The sequence below is a fragment of the Pygocentrus nattereri genome, chromosome 7 (assembly GCF_015220715.1).
Source record: "Pygocentrus nattereri isolate fPygNat1 chromosome 7, fPygNat1.pri, whole genome shotgun sequence".
Lineage (NCBI taxonomy): Eukaryota > Metazoa > Chordata > Actinopteri > Characiformes > Serrasalmidae > Pygocentrus > Pygocentrus nattereri.
In genome coordinates, this window is record NC_051217.1 from 30,870,732 (window position 1) to 30,887,227 (window position 16,496).

The window sequence follows — 16,496 nt, forward strand, 5'->3', positions numbered from 1 at the left end:
TGCTGCTCCATTGGCTCCCCCTTTGGTGGAGAAGAAAACACCCACCCACGCTGAGACGGCGACATGACTGACAGCATCTCGCATTCTCTGGCCAGCTGTGTCTTCTGCTGATCTTGTAGGAAAAAGCAGAGAGAGGAAGAGACACAGAGAGAGATGCAGCCAGAAAGCAATGAAAAGAGCAACACATGTCGGAGACCACAGGCGCGTGACGCCAGACTTTGGTGTGGTTTTCTTTTATTCACACCTTTCTTATTAGATTCTAGACACATCCAGGTCTTCACCATGCACCATCAAATTCCGGGCAGTTCTATTAGTAGAAAGACAGGGCCCTCTCCTATGAATACATATTTGCTAATGAAATCAAACAATCTGATTTCTCCCTGGGGCTCCATATGTGTTTCTCTGCTGAGCTCTCAGTTCTGGCAGGACATAAAACTGAGCATGAGACGCTTGGCAGTAGATTCAAAGTGCTGCTTTTCTATTTGAGTCAGCACCAAAGCTATAGAGATTAAAATGGCTCCCCTGAAATAAAACTGCCAAATGTGCACTTGCACGTCTTCTTATTTGACCTTCGTTCTGTTCCAGACACATATGCGTTTTCTGATTAATCTGAATTGCTACAGTAGCAGAGGTTAGTGGATAGGAGTTGTATCAGTGTAAGGCTGATGTTTAATAGCTAAAGCAGACACGCCAGAAATGTAGAAAAAGCCATTCTAAACTCAAAAGCTAGCTGTGCTCATTGTCAACTTAATGCTTTTGACTGAGTGGAATACAGTGAGTTGAAGAAATATGGACATATGGACCTATTTTATATATATCAACCTTTCAGTCCTCAAGATTCTGAGAGTCACTTTGACTTGTTCAGACAATTTTTGTGAAGAAGCATGTTGACATTGTTAAAAGGCACAAAATAAAACATTTAACTATTGCTATTTCTGTTGTTATCATGCCTACTGTCCTCCTACACTGGTACCACATTAGTTTCTACAGCTATTTTTTATTTTTTTTTTTGGTTTAAAGACTAGGATAGACTGATGTAAACTACAACTGATAGTCAGTTTGAAATGTGTTTTTTTCCCCACTAGCTGGCAAATGCAGAATGAAGCCAGATCCCTAACACTGACAGGAAGCTGGATTTTACATCTATATTTATTAGCTTCAACATTTGTGCAATATCAGTGGATTTCTTTATTGCTATTGATAATGTATGCATGACGTATTTGTGTATTGCATACTGGTTATTGTACATGGTTAGTGGACATGGAGATGGTTGGTGTGAAAGTAGAGGAGGCAATGGATAGGGCAAGATGGAGGCAGATGATCCGCTGTGGCGACCCCTAAAGGGAGCAACCGAAAGAAGAAGAAGAATACTGGTTATTGTACAGGATGGGCCATTTATATGGATACACCAAAATAAAATGGGAATCTTGAAAAGTTTTCCCCCTCCCATATACTAATGTGCCACAAACGGGAAGTTAATATCACCAACCATTCCCATTTTATTGGGGTGTATCCATTTAAATGGCCCACCCTGTAGTGTGTGACCACTGAAAAAGGATACAAAATTGTTTATTTGTTTGCTGGAAAAAAGGCATTAAATGCTCCAAAAGCTCTGATCATACCACATTTTATATTCTATTGTTTCCCCCCAACATGTTAAATTCAGCAAATAAACAGTAATTTGGCATTAAAATGTACACGTGTGTTCTCTGTAGAGGATGTGGACCTTATATTCACTTAGAAAATCAATTAAACATGTAACTTGTCCAGAGGTGCCCAGAGGTCTGCGTATGACTGTATTCAAAGAGTTCAGCATGCAAACCTGAACAAGTATAATAATGCTATCTAAGATTTTTAAAAGCACTCAAATAATTGGTTAGGTCTTCTTAGGGAAGTACTGTCATATTCCATGTAGTTTAAAGTGTTTTTTGGCATTATTGACATTCATAGTTGACTTATATGACTGTGTAAATATTCAAGCTAATTATTACATTATAATGTGGCTTTATTTGTCTGCGTGACTAACATTCTCAGCTGTCAGTTAGGAAGCAAAGAGCTTGATTGCTCACTGAATGACAGGGTCATTCTGTCCAAACCTCAAAAGAATAAAAGTCTGAAATGTTGTAAATAGCCTGTTGTTGGCTGCAAAGATTTAATCTTTTGTGAGATAATTTGGTTGAATCCGTGCCTGAACGACTCCATGGCTGATCTCTGAGCACACCGCCTCCAACACTAAAACCTGCCACTGCACAACAATGCTCATATTCACAGCCTGCGGAGAGCAAATTGCTTCTCTCATTCCCTGCCACGCCCTGCGAGCCCAGCCACCTGCAAAACGAACCCTCCTGGAAATTTCACTACAAATTACCCTGTGTCTACCCAATCCCTCCGGGAGCAGAGGAAATCAAACCTACCCAACCCCCACAGGAGCACTGCTTACCAAACACACACACACACACACACACACACAATAAGAAACTACCACAGACGGTGTACTAAATAAGCTACACATGTTTCACCAGGCCATTAAGCACTGGCTCTCAAGTGAAGCTGTGGCTCGGTTTGAATCACAGGTTGACTATGACACCTGACAGAAGTCGATTTGTAAATACTTTCCCACTTCTGGTCTTTTAGTGAAAACTAAATGTGATATCTAAGCCACTAAGAACATGTTTCCGCTGTAAGAATTGCCCTTTGGGGAACATACTGAAGTTAATTGACTCCTGTATTCCCATAACGCAATCAAGAACTTTCACCCTGTGAAAAAGTAAAAGGAGTAGGCTTCAGCTCTGAGGGCAAATCAAAGCAAGGCACATACCTAAGCAGTGAATAATGATCAACAACATGGAATTCCTTGTTTTGCTGAAGCCTCAGGCCAAGGCTGCCCCCTGGTGGACATTTCCCAAGAACCTCTAAAAGCTGACAGGCATGCGTGCTAGCAAACATGTTGGGGATGGGGGGGGGAGATGAGTGTTGAAAGCTCCTTGGAAAAAGGATTAGGGCTGTTTACGTGGCCAAGTGGCCGGCTGCCAGCTGCAGAAGTGTGCAAACTCCATAAAGCGGCAGTGATTGGTGTCGGCCATGAATTTCCTGATTCGGAGTACTCTCCACCCAGACGACCCAGATGGGCCCTGCTTTTGTTCACAGTGACCACAAGAAAGCAGGCACTCCTCCACATGCACACCCATCTCAAAACACAGGAGGTAGATTGATCAAACACTTGAAGTTGTATCTATAGCATAGCTCCCTGTGGTTTTAGCTTCTCTGTCACTCTGCATACAAAACTAGCTTTTTGACAAGGCTGATGTGTCATTCTTATTCAGGGGAAGGAACAGTGGAAAATCATGTTTTCAGTTAAGATGTTAACAAGCTATGACATCCCAGACGAGTCTGAACAGTGCTTTGCGTATTTACCTTTTGAGGTAGTGTTCCTAAATCTGAGAGGTATGCAACAATTGTAGCAATGCTGCCAAGATCATCCATGTAATGTGTACAATACTCAGACTCAGTAAACAGTCGAAAGGAGCTGCTTCTTAGGCACTCCTATGTGCCCAGGGTTTATTACTTATTCAAAAAAATAGTTGCTTACACACACACACACACACACACACACACACACACACACACACACACACACACACACACACACACACACATTTTCTAAGCTGCTTCTCCCTCAGCTGGAACCTATCCCAGCGGTCATCAGGTGGAAGGCAGTCCATCGCAGGGCTAGTAGCTTATAGCTTAGGTAAAAATAAAATAAAACAATAGAGCTCTCCAGATGTTAATCACAGATGTTTTATTAGTACCTTGCTGTTTTGGGCTAGAGGCAGATGTGGCGATTCGAAAAGCGAGATGTCACACATGCTGTCTGTTGTAAACTGCACACTAAAACAGAGATAGCTGATTAGGCTATATGGATCATTCTACAGAACTGGTTTAAAGAGTTTAACAGCTATGAAGGGCTTAAATTATTTTGCTTTGAATGAAGTTAAAACAAATGAGTGAACATTCCAATTTGTATAAAAAGAATTATAACACTACTGAAACTTTACCAGATGTTTCGGTAGTGACTGTTTTGGTGGTGACAATTCCAGCTCATTTTGAGCATAATTCATAAACACTAGTCAGTACTTTTTTAGCAAACACATCTTTGAACAGTTTTTCACACACAAAAAACATAATTTTCATTAAAACACAAAGTTTACTTAATATCAATATATATATATATGTTTCAGTAGTGATAATTTTTAATATTGCTCACAAATTTTCTGATTTTGGGACACATTTAGTTCAAAATAATGGGATCTAACTGCTCAGCATGTGGCCATGAGGGACAGGGATGCAGTCTCATTTCCTGCTTTAAAATGCAGGGGTGTGGCTAAAATAAGGCTCCGCTTATCGACTATAACTCTTCATGTTTCAGTAGTGACATGAAAACAGGGGACAGCCCTTTTTATATTTAAGTTTTATGATTAAAAAAGATCTAAATCTTCTAACTTTAAAAGAACTCAAAAAAACTTTATAAAACAACATTGAAAAAAATGTAAGAATTATTTTCACAAGTTGAAGTGTTGGAGTTAGGGTTTGGGACGGCCACCTCCCAATAGAAAGTATCCAATAAATGATGATTCTCTATATACTTAGCTTATTAGTAACTCAATTGATGCTTTGGGTTAAAATGGCTCATAACATAATCGTAAATAACGTAAATATCTAGGCCTATTTGTTTAACTATGGGACTGCAGTTTGAACTAATTCAGTATAATGGTCCATAGGCAATCTTTGGCTAAAATAACAGCAGCTTTCATAGTCAAACCTCTTGCTGCTATCTGCCCATCTATGAACTGGTTTTATCAGTCAGATGGGAGACATATGATTATTCAGCTAAATGCCTTTAGCAACCAGCTGTAATCTCTGCACACCTGTGAGCCTTTCAGTGTGAGATACAGTCAGTGGACTGGAAAAAGGTTCATGATATCTAATTTTTTAAAAAGTTTTAAATTATTTAGAAGTTCAAGATTATTTAGAAGCCTTGTAGAGCAAGTAAATGAGATCCTCGATGGCCGGCTTTGTTTTCATTGCGCATACTTTACACCAATAGTTTGTGGTTAGCCATTTTGCATGTCAGTCAAATGGCCTTTTCCTTTCAATGTCATTGGTTCTTGAAACCTTCAGACTCTGGCTTGTGAGACACTATTTTAGCGTGATTTTACACGGCTTGCTGTAGACTTGACCATTTGCAAATTCATGATTGACGCGAACTGCACTGCACCTTTAGTAAAGGGAATGGTTCTATTTCGACCCATGATTTCTGCATAGAACAATTTCATGCTTAAATGTTCTTTCATGGTGATATAGTTCTTCAGATTGATGGAGAATGTGTTGTATATGCTTCTGTTGCTACAATGTCAAGCTTGCAACAACAGAAGAACCCTCTATGGTGCTATATAGAACTATATATAAAAAGGTTCTGTTTAGAACCATATACGACACATTATCCATCAATCTAAAGAACCATTTATGCTTGAAGTAGCTCTATACAGAACTCTATAGAACCATTTCTGTTATTACAGAATCCTTGAAGAACCATCCTATTAGGAGTGTACAGTAAGAATAGCAGTGACAGTAAATTAGTCAGAATTATATGTTAAGAAATGATGAAAAAGTCTTGCTGATGAACTATCCTAATCATCCTGATGGAGGGTGCTGGTGTTTTTGTTTTGAAAATTCACCAGTTAAACATCTAGCGTCTAAACAATTTCCCTGATTTGAATCTACTTTTTCCTATTAAATTGTACTGTGTTTCAGTAAACTCAGGCACTGTCCTCAACTAGTCGGCCCTGCTGACCACAGCACCGACCAGTGGATTTATTAAAATCTTAAAAGAACCATTTTTGCAAATTATTGGTATCAAGAACCCAAGTTTCAATAACCACAATGTCAAGGTTTTCTATCAATTACAGACATTTCCTAGAATCATATGGCCAAGCTAAGAACCATTTAGGAACCTTGATTTCTTAAGAGTGTAAGCTTGATTCTAACTGAGTGAGAAGCAAACAGAGAGGAGGAAGCTATTCTTCCTTAATCGGAGTTGCAGCAGTAGAGGAGTAAATGTGTCAGTTTCGGGGCTGGCACTGAGCCAGATGGCTGTACTCTGGAATGGGATCAGAGTCTTTTTTTTGTGAGCTCTTGGGTTCTGAGATCATAGAAGACTTGCAGATGCCATGCACGCTCCCACCTAGTTCCCCCTAGCTCTGCTTTGCATATGATCGCTGTGGTTACAAAACCTCATATCTATGAAGTTGAAACAAATGGTTAAAAAATATATATTATTTAATGTGCATTAATGTAAAGAGCTCTATTGGGACACTTTCCAAAATGCAAACAAAAAAGCGTTTAAACAAATGATTTAAACACTGTGTTTATTTGAAAATATTACATACATTCATGCAACATATCAAAAAAAAGTTGGAACAGGGGCAAAAAAAGGCTGATAAAGTTGTGTAATGCTAAAAAAAACATGGTGGTTGATTGGCAACAGGTCAGTAAAGTGAATAAAAAGGGTTTTTCAAAAGTAAAGATTGAAAGACTGCATGAGCAAATAGTGCAATTTTGAGCAAATGAAATATCTATCCTAATATCTATATCCATCCTATATCAAACAAGAATGGAAAAACATTTCACTTTCAAAACTACATCAACTGGCCTCCTCAGTTTCCCACTTACAGAGTGTTGTTAAAGGAAGATGTGATGAAACACAGTGGAAAACATGCCCCCGTCCCAACTTTTTTGGAACGTGTTGTTGACATATTGTTGCATCAAATTCAAAGTGGGCATATATTTTTCAAAAAACAATAACATTTCTCAGTTTCATCATTTGATATGTTGTCTTTGTAGTATTATTGATTTGTATTATTGGAACATCTCTTGGTCTGTTCTTCTTGAAATCTTCAATGGCAGCGGGTTATGATTTTGATATGCTATCGATGATATCTGACACATATTAAAGTTAAGTATAGTTAGAGTAAAGTAATTGAGCAGTTGATGCTTCCAAGCTATAATTTGTGACCATGCAGTTGCTAAAAGAAACTTTCCAGCTGATGGATTGTGGAGGGTTAAAGCTAGTCCAAATTGTCAGGCGTTTATGTCCTTTTTGTTATCTCTTACTTGCCTGGGTTTCCAGTTGTAATTTCTTAGATATTATATTTCTGCATAATTAAACTGTCAAGATGTAAATGATTCAGAGTGGTTTGATGTGAAATGCTCCATTCTAGAGAAACGTACCGAATCGTAATTGTTCACAGTGGTGGTGATAGGAACCAGACAACTGAAGAGTTTAATGCCTCTAAAACCTCCCTCACAAAAAGTCTTTACATGAACTGGTTACACATACAATGCCTGATGCCTGAAACATTGTTTAATGATAGTTTTGAGTAGGCTGTGATCTAGAACCTAGGTTTAAAATATATTAATGCTTGAGAGGTACGTGTAGGGGTAGCACGACTATTTCACTATTACCATTATATGGTATACAGTGCAAAGACTCATGTAGTTTCAGTGGATAGTAATTTCGGATTATAATAAATTAAATAACTGTGTTTCCTTTGTAGACATTGCAACCCCTGGTTCCTCTCACCACCACTGTAAAAAAAAAAGTAACCATTTCACATCAAACCACTCTGAATGGCGTTGTGTACATCTTGATTGAATGATACATACACTCTCAAAAATTGGTGGAATTCCCCATACCAGGGGGTTCTCTGTTCATATGGTTAAATATATTTTATCTGCTTTCTTTGAATTCTTCAAAAGTGCGTTGTGGTGGTAGTGGTGGTGGTGGTGGTGGTGTTCTGTGAGAGTGTACCAGGCACAGAAATGTAACCTGTTTCCTTTAGTGTCTAGTCTGTTTCAACTACAGGTTACTAAATCTCATACATGCATAGATGGAGATTTATGAACACATGTTTAGAGTAAAAAATGCATGTGTGGTTTAATGAATGCAAATGGAAGAACAGTATGTTCCTTGAAGCACATTTTATGGAACTTGTTCTCCTCTACCAAAACAGAGTAGTATAACTTGTCCACTGAAATTCGAAACTGTTACACTTGTTTCTTTTACAGAAGAACCAAATGCAAGATAGAAGGCAAGTTTTAGTTCTATGAGAATCTTGACTAAGCTCCCCTAAAGTATGTGGAGGAAAAAAAAAAAAAATAAATTCTACAGTTTTAAACAGTAAAGTACAGGAATCTGCCTCAGGGCATGGGCTCCAAGAGCACACACCTCCCATGTCTCAGACTGTTTGCTCACTTCTATTATTCTCTCCTTCTTACACAGCTCCAATTTATTCAACGATCGAGGGCTTAAATCTGTATGACTCGGACCCCGTTGGCCTGGGGGAAGAGATCGCTCCCAGCATTCTGGCTAGACTCAGCAGTTCAGTCTGCAGGATGTTCTTTTGAGAAGAGTCGATGGGGCAACAGTAAAGTTTCTTCAACATCACTATCAAGTGTCATTCAGTAAGCATTTTATTACACTATAACTGTGCACTTAACAAACACACACACACTCACTGCATTGTGTTCTTATGTGTCAGCAGTGACTTCTTTTTCTGGGAGCATTTTAACTTGAGGCTACACTGGGGACACATTTTAGTGAAAAGTGTAATTCAGATTGAATCTGATTAAACTGGCCAACGTTTATTCAGTTAGAGTACAAAAGCACATAAACAGGCTCATAGTGACCACTTAACTGATCATTAGTAGGTTTAAGAAATAAAACAGTGGTGATTCTACTTGACAGTGGAATCAGTTGGCTGCAGATAGAACCAAACAAAGCTGTAACATTCACAACAAACTACTACTAATAAATTGTCTAACCTTAAAGGCAGTAGCTGATGAAAATAAACAATAACATCACTATTTGGAAACATTTATATTTTAACAACCGTTATTTTTTAGACTATCAACAAAGCATCAGGAGGTACAATTGTGCCGTCTGTAAGATCAAGACTGTGACATCTGCACACAGAGATTCCTCTCCCCGCCTCCAGAGGTCACTCTTGCCACAGTATAGGACAGAAGATCTCACTCACATATTGCTTATTCTGTTAATCAGTCACACTTCAATTAGACTTCATTTAGTTGTGCAGCTTGTGAAGTCTTGTCAGTGTTAAGTGTTAAGTCTGATCCTTTTGTTTGTTTTTCTCTTGTGTTTATTTGGGCCTGTGCCTCTTGGTTGCAAACTTGAAAATTCTCTTTTGAACTTGGAATGTTGTGGATTGTCAGTTCGCTAGCCTTGCGGATGAGCTGGTGCTGATACTGGTCTGATACTCTTTCTTTAATAACTGCTAAGCTTTAACAATGACCTATTTTTAACTGAAGCACTTCGATTAAGATGAGCATCTAAAAAATAGAATACCATGCTGAATCTACTCAAACATGCTCCTACCCCACTGCAAGAACCACATGGCCAACAACATGATATCACACAATGGTAGTGAGTGCTTTTTCAGGATGGGTTTGTTAAAGAATTGGATCAGATTCATGACTACACAATTACTCCCATGCCTAGGTTTGTGTGTTAAATGTGCGAAGCAAGAAAAAGAGAAAGAAACCGCTCTAACAACAAACCTTTTTTATACATATTTGTTTTTGTGTGTGAGAATAAAAGACACAGAATGTGCTTTTGTAGCATTAATATAAAAAGCTGTTCAGAGAATGATGAATATTTCTCAGCCTTTCAGTGCACAAAAATGTGCTTGCAGTGGTGATGTAAGCTTGGAATGGTAATTTGCAATATTGTACTTTGCTATGTACTGAAATGAAGGTTAGATTTCTAGAAACTGGAAAAGCCACAAATATGTAATACATTAATGGCAGGGGAAAAAATCTGAATAAATGTTTTAGCAATTGCAAACAGGGCACACAAGGGTTTGACTTTTCACCTGCAGACATTAAGAAACATCAAATAATGAATGATCTGTCATGTATTTTCATACATTTTTTTGTTAATTATGATGCTAAGTTTAAAGAATGGAAGAATATACGTATAATACTTCAATCCTACAATTCTACGAGATCCTACCACATGTACATTTAAAGACTGTTACCTTCATCCAGACTTACAGTAAGTCTTACAGTAAGACTTACAGTATACTTAACAGACAGTGTTATTCCTTTGTGAGTGTGTATATGTATGGAAGAGAGACCGGTTGTGATACTCTATACAGTAAGTTGATCTGTTAAGTGTGAGGTGACAAATGTGTAGCCTCACTTGCATAGCACTGCAAAAAAAAAAAAAAAAAAAAAAAAAAAAAAAAAAAAATATATATATATATATATATATATATATATATATATATATATATATTTTAGACTTCTCTTAGCAGATGTTGAGCTGAGTACAGTAAGGATCCTCAACACAATCTCATTGAAAAGACTGGATCTCTCTTAAAGCTTGTTAAGAGCTGTACTGATTGATTTTATTAGCATGATGAAGGTGGAGCATGTTTCACATACGTGGCTGAGTTAACTGTATTATGTTTGATGATTTTTACAAAGTCAAATTCACCAGATGTGTAGCAGACATGCAAATTTGTAGGCTTAAGCTGACTTGAACTAGAAAATACGAACAGATAAAAGCCACCTAGTTATATTACATTCATACAACAGCCAAAATGAGTGAGACATGTAAAAGTGGTTCTTACTGTAAACAGTTTTTACAGATCAATAGTATCCTTTAGTGGCAAGAGTATCCGTCTTACCCGCACAAAAGATTAGGATGCCACATTGCGAACTCTATCAAATAAAGCACAGAATTAGCAGTGGCAGACCCTCTCATCCTTTGGGCTTTGGTTCCTCACCATGGACATCTTTAGATTTTTATTTATTTATTTGCGGTACATTGTTAGCAATGAACATTGCAGAACATCTAAGGCTGGCTTTACATGATGAAACTTTCAAGCAACTTACTTGTTCAAGTGATCTACATGAAACAAAATAGCATGTGAATTGCATAATTTAAAGTGTCCTGCAACTCTTTTGAAGCTTGGTTGCAAAAGTTGCAAGAGAGTCAACTTGTGGAAGTTTCATGAAATAATGCATCACATCGAATGCCATGCGTTCATACCATTGATTTCACTGGATAAGTGGACAAGGAAGCAGTTTATTGGGTGGTTGTAAAGGGCTCAAATTTGGTAGTTTTCGATTTTGTAAATTTCCTGAGCCATGACAACAAACGTGAATTTCTTGATGCTAACACTTCTGTAACTAGCTACATTAACTAGCCAGCTAAAGCTAATAGCCATTTAAATGGCTGTTTTGTCCACCCTAGATTTTTTTCTTCTTTCTAGATGCCTGACCCCGTCCTTTTTTTTTTTTTTTTTTTTTTACACAGAACTCAGATTCATTTGGGATCCAAACAATAAAAAATATTATAATTTTATATTATTATTTATATTATTATAAGGTAGGAGAGTAAGAGTTGGTCAGCAATTAACTTGTGGTTCTAAGGCAGATTGAGTGAATCAAGTAGGCTTGTTATGGCATTTTACACAAAAAAATTCAAAGGATTAATGTACACATAGCAGATGCTTGATTTTATATGCCTGCATACCTGAGTATATCTGAAACACTTGAACTCAATATTTAGGAGGACTGTCCACATACTTCTGGCCATATGGTTTGTGTTCATAAGGTTTCCTGGCCATGCAAAGATAAACACCATCAATGAAACTTTTTTTCATTTAGTTGCAGGTAAATGTTATATAATTATATAATTATATATTTAAAAATAAAAGTAGACAAGCATAGTTAGCATTTTCATAAAATTGCCATTACAATTTATGTAAAAAAAATAAACAAAAAACCCTGAAAAAATCACATTTAAAGATTCTGCTTTATTATATCACTGTTCTATTTCATTGAAAGGCAGCAGGGCAGGATCTAAGAGCTTTAGAAACAATCTGCTATTGTACAGACTCATTTCCAAAAAGTTGGCCCTGAGTATAAAATGCTAATAAAACAGAAAGCAGCGATTATTAAATTATGTTCAGTCTTAATGAAATTGAAAGCAGACCAAAAACCCTGTTTTATGTTTTACCTTATAAACTATAAGCATGAATAAATATATACTCATTCTAAATATGATACCTGCAGCAAAAAAGTCAGGACAGGAGCTTGTTTACCACTGTATTCCATCACATTTGCCTTTTACAAGCAATCATTTTGAGACTGAATACACAAATTTGCCTGTTTTGAAGGTGTAATTTTTTTTACATTCTTCTGTGCAGCCATACAGGGCCTTTGTTGTTTTTCAAGCATAAACAGACAGATATATTTTCAATCTGAGATAGTTCTGGACTGCAGATAGGTCAGTCTAATACTCACACTCTCTGATTACCCAGCCACACTGTTGTAACTTGTATAGGATGTGGCTTGGTGTTGTCATATTGAAATGAGCATGGGCATCCTTGAAAAAGATGGCATCTAAAAGGCACAAGATGTGGCTCCAAAATGTTTTCATCATTACCTGTGCTTTCACAGATTACGGGTTACCCACTAATACCCTTGACACACAGACTCTGGCTTTTGAACTTTACACTGGTAACAACCTAGGTAGTGCTATACTTCTTCAGCCCAGAGACCACAATGTCAATTATTTTCATAAATAATATCATCTTAAAGTTGGATCATTTCTGCTGTGCATCAGGCCATTTCAGATGAACTTGAGCCCAGAAAACCAACAACATTTCTATACATTGTTAACATATGACTTCCACTGTGCATAATACAGTCTTAACCTGTATTTGTGGATCCAGGTGTCTATTGACAGTGGTTTTTCCAAAGTATTTCCGAACCCATGCAGTGATATCGATCACAGAGGCAATTCGGTTTTTGATACAGTGCTGTCTGCAAAGTAGTGGGTCTTGACCTCTCTCTTCTTATAAAAGACTAAGCCTTTCCTGGATGCTCCTTTTATATCCAAGCATTTGGATAGTTGAAAGATTGGGCCAAAACACTCTTTAGAACTTCATTGTGAATGGAAAGGGCTAAACTACTGTATATGTACATGTTTTGTTTTCATGATATCAATGTATCTGTTTACAAAAAAAACAGTTAATTAAAAATGGGCTATTTTTACATCTTAGTTTCCTTATATAATATAATATATATTACCCAGAGTAGATAACTTAATTGAAATGTTTTCCCCCAAAACTTTCACCATTTGAAACCAAGCTTTTATAGTGTGACAATCACATTCTGGAAGCCAATGAAAGTGCTTTATACCCCTTTGTCTAGGAGTTGTTATTTTTGAGCTTTTTCATTGCTCCTGAAGTCTTTTTCTTTCTCCTAATATCAGTTTTCCAGTGTTGTTGGTCCTACAATGAAAAAAAAAATTACAAATGTTTATTTCTCTCAAAACTCTAATGTCATGACATCTTTACTTATTACTTGCTGGAAAAGCAATCCTACTATGGGCATTGCTGGCCAATTTTTTTTAGCTTTAGCCCCGCCTAAATGTTAATTTTCCTTCCGTAGTAAATGTACATTACTAGTCCAAGACATGTATAGTTTCTCATTCACAATGTCCTGTAACAGCAGGGTGCCACCTGGGAGAGGCGCTGCTGCTGCAGTAATACAGCGCTGCCTCTGCTGCACTACCAGAGATTGGCTAACGTAGAGTTCAGCCAGTCATATCAGAGCTGGGGGAGGAGCTCTGTTTAACCACTGCAAAGTAATCAAAAGCCGAGCTGAAGACTTGAGCATTTTGGCTCAAAGCTTACTAAAATAAACATTAGACTTCATTCAAAATCTATAAAATACAAAGTGAAAGTGTTAAATGGAGTGAATATCTCCACCTACAGTATGGATTTGTGGCAAATTATGGTCACTATAGCTGAATATCTGTTTTTTTACTTGGTTGCTTGTTAACTATAGCGAGCTAACTTTAGTTAACTTTGGTTTTAAGTAAGGTAAAGAAAAGAGGCTAGACTTACACTGGCATTAGCTAACAAGCCAACTAGTTCTACCCATAGAAACTGTGCTTGTAAGTTAACTGCATAGTTTCTTTCTATAACCTAGTTAACTTTCTATATCAGCTGACAGCACACCACGGCAGGTGAAGGCTAATTAGCCAGCATGGCCTGGGATTTTTTTGACATCATATTGAAAGCTGTTTGAATTTCTTAGTTCAATACCAGTCTATTGTTCCATTTTTTCCTTCACTGAGTATGCACACCTGTTAATAAAATGTTTTGTGGAAGAGCTGTGTGAGGAATGGTGTGAAGCTATGGTGTAGACTTTATGGCAGTTTGTGACAGCTTAGCTGTGCAAATATACATGTATTAAAGTCAGGAACCACACCTGCTGTGAAACACCTGCTTTTGGCTGTAACATTTATGTAAATTAACATTCTGAGCAGAGAACAGATGGCTTTTCAGATCTGTATGTTTCTCTTCTCCAAATTCCATGTCTGTTTTCCATCATTGTTGCCTCAATATAAATCATGGAGTTTCTTTGAGAAACATCCTAATGCTTTACTAAATGTCTTTGACCCTGAAAGTCTGACAGGTGTTAACAGTGAACTGACGTTGAGTGAAGTGAGGATTTGAGATGGCGCTAAAAGTGTCCAGTTAGCATTTGCATGCAAGGCTTATTCAGTCATATTCTGTGAAGGCCAAGTAATGTCCACTTTACGCTTTATAAAAGTTACTAGTGGTAAAATTAACTTTTAAAACAAAGACAAATTTGCATCCGCCATGCTGTAGCATTGTACTGCTCCTTTCCGTCTGTGATGATTGCAAATACTTCAACAGAAATTTCATCTGTGCATCAGAGATGTTATTGGAAAAGAAACAGCAAATCACACCACATGGCTCAGTTAAAATGACAGACGGGGTGGATTTTGTAGCAACTTGGTGAAGAAAGAAACACACAACGAGTAGTGCTCTTTGTTTACACCACCAGAAAAGACTAATCTATAGCAGGCAAGGTCACTTCTACTATTAATACCCTGTAAAACCCCTTCTGTGAACCGTAGTAAGTGGCAACCACCACAAGATCATGCCTTTCCTGGGGAACAGGCATTGAGTAGTTGCAAAGAAGAACCACTTTTGGTTCTTTGAAGAACCTTTTAATGGATGATTCATTAAAATCCCAACTGAAAATTTCTTAATGGAACTAGTGGTTGTTCTATTATGGCATTATTATGACCACCAGATTTTAGCAGTGTATGATAGTGAGGAGATGAAGTGGGGGTAACGGGGACATTTCATATTCAAAAAGAGACACATGCTGTTTTTAAATAGCATTTATTAACTGAGTGTTTATGCTGGGGAACAAGAGGAAACCTGCAGAAAAAAGAAACAAAACTTAATGGTGAATATGAATGTTTTATTTATTGTTCATTTTGATTGATATAGCAAAATAACTAAACCTATTAAAACCTGTTACATTTTGAACACTTGGGGAAGGCAACAAGTACTTACCTGTGAATAGACTCCAGAGGAAGGTACCCATGTTTTCATCCAGGGAGGAAAACAGTACCCTTTGTCCGCTGAGTTTTTATAGTGAACTTTTCCCATGCAAAACCAGAAGTGGCATCATAGCACTTCCCATTTAGCTCTTTAAAGCCCTAGAGGGAGCAGAATGAGCTAGTCTTGTGGACGAGTTAACTAAATGTGGTTGAAGCCCCAAAACCTCTAAAGTTGTGATTGAATAAGGGACTATTCATACTAAGCTGTATATATTTGTAAATATTTTCTTTTTGGCACTGAATAAATTGCATTTTTTTTTGTTTCTTCACTGGGATTCAATAAACACCGATATTTGCACCCCAACCTGGAACATACCCACGTGTCTTTTCCATCAGACCATCACAAGGTCCACATACAGGCACTTAAACTGCGTTTACTTGTCAGTCCATAATGTGTTCTGGATTTGTCAGACATTAGTGGCTGCTCCTGAGCATGTTCAAAAATGGATAGGTACCTATGGAGCTTTCATAGTTGGGAAGTGCATAATCAGTTTTTATGTAAAAGAATGCAGTAATTTTCTGAAAACTAAACCGCATAGAATATTTCAACACTCTTATTTTTGAGCAATTTTGAACTAGGCCTGGACGATAGGGTGATGTAGTTGGATATCACTGATGGGCAAATAACCCAATGGCGATGTGTAAAAAGGCAATAATCGTTGGTTTGCTAAAAGAACAGATAAGAATTAAAGCAGACTAATTTACCACTAAACAGCTTGAAAAATACACTGGGCCTTGAAAGTTTGTGAACCTATATAAAATATAGAATTTTATATAATATAGAATTCTCTATATTTCTGCATACTTTTGACCCAAAACTTCATCGGATTTTCACAGTTCTAATAGTAGGTAAAGAGAACCAAATAAAACAAATGAGACTTGGTCATTTATTTATTGAGGAAAATCATCCAATATTACATATCTGAATAGCAAAAGTATGTGAAACTTTAAGATTAGC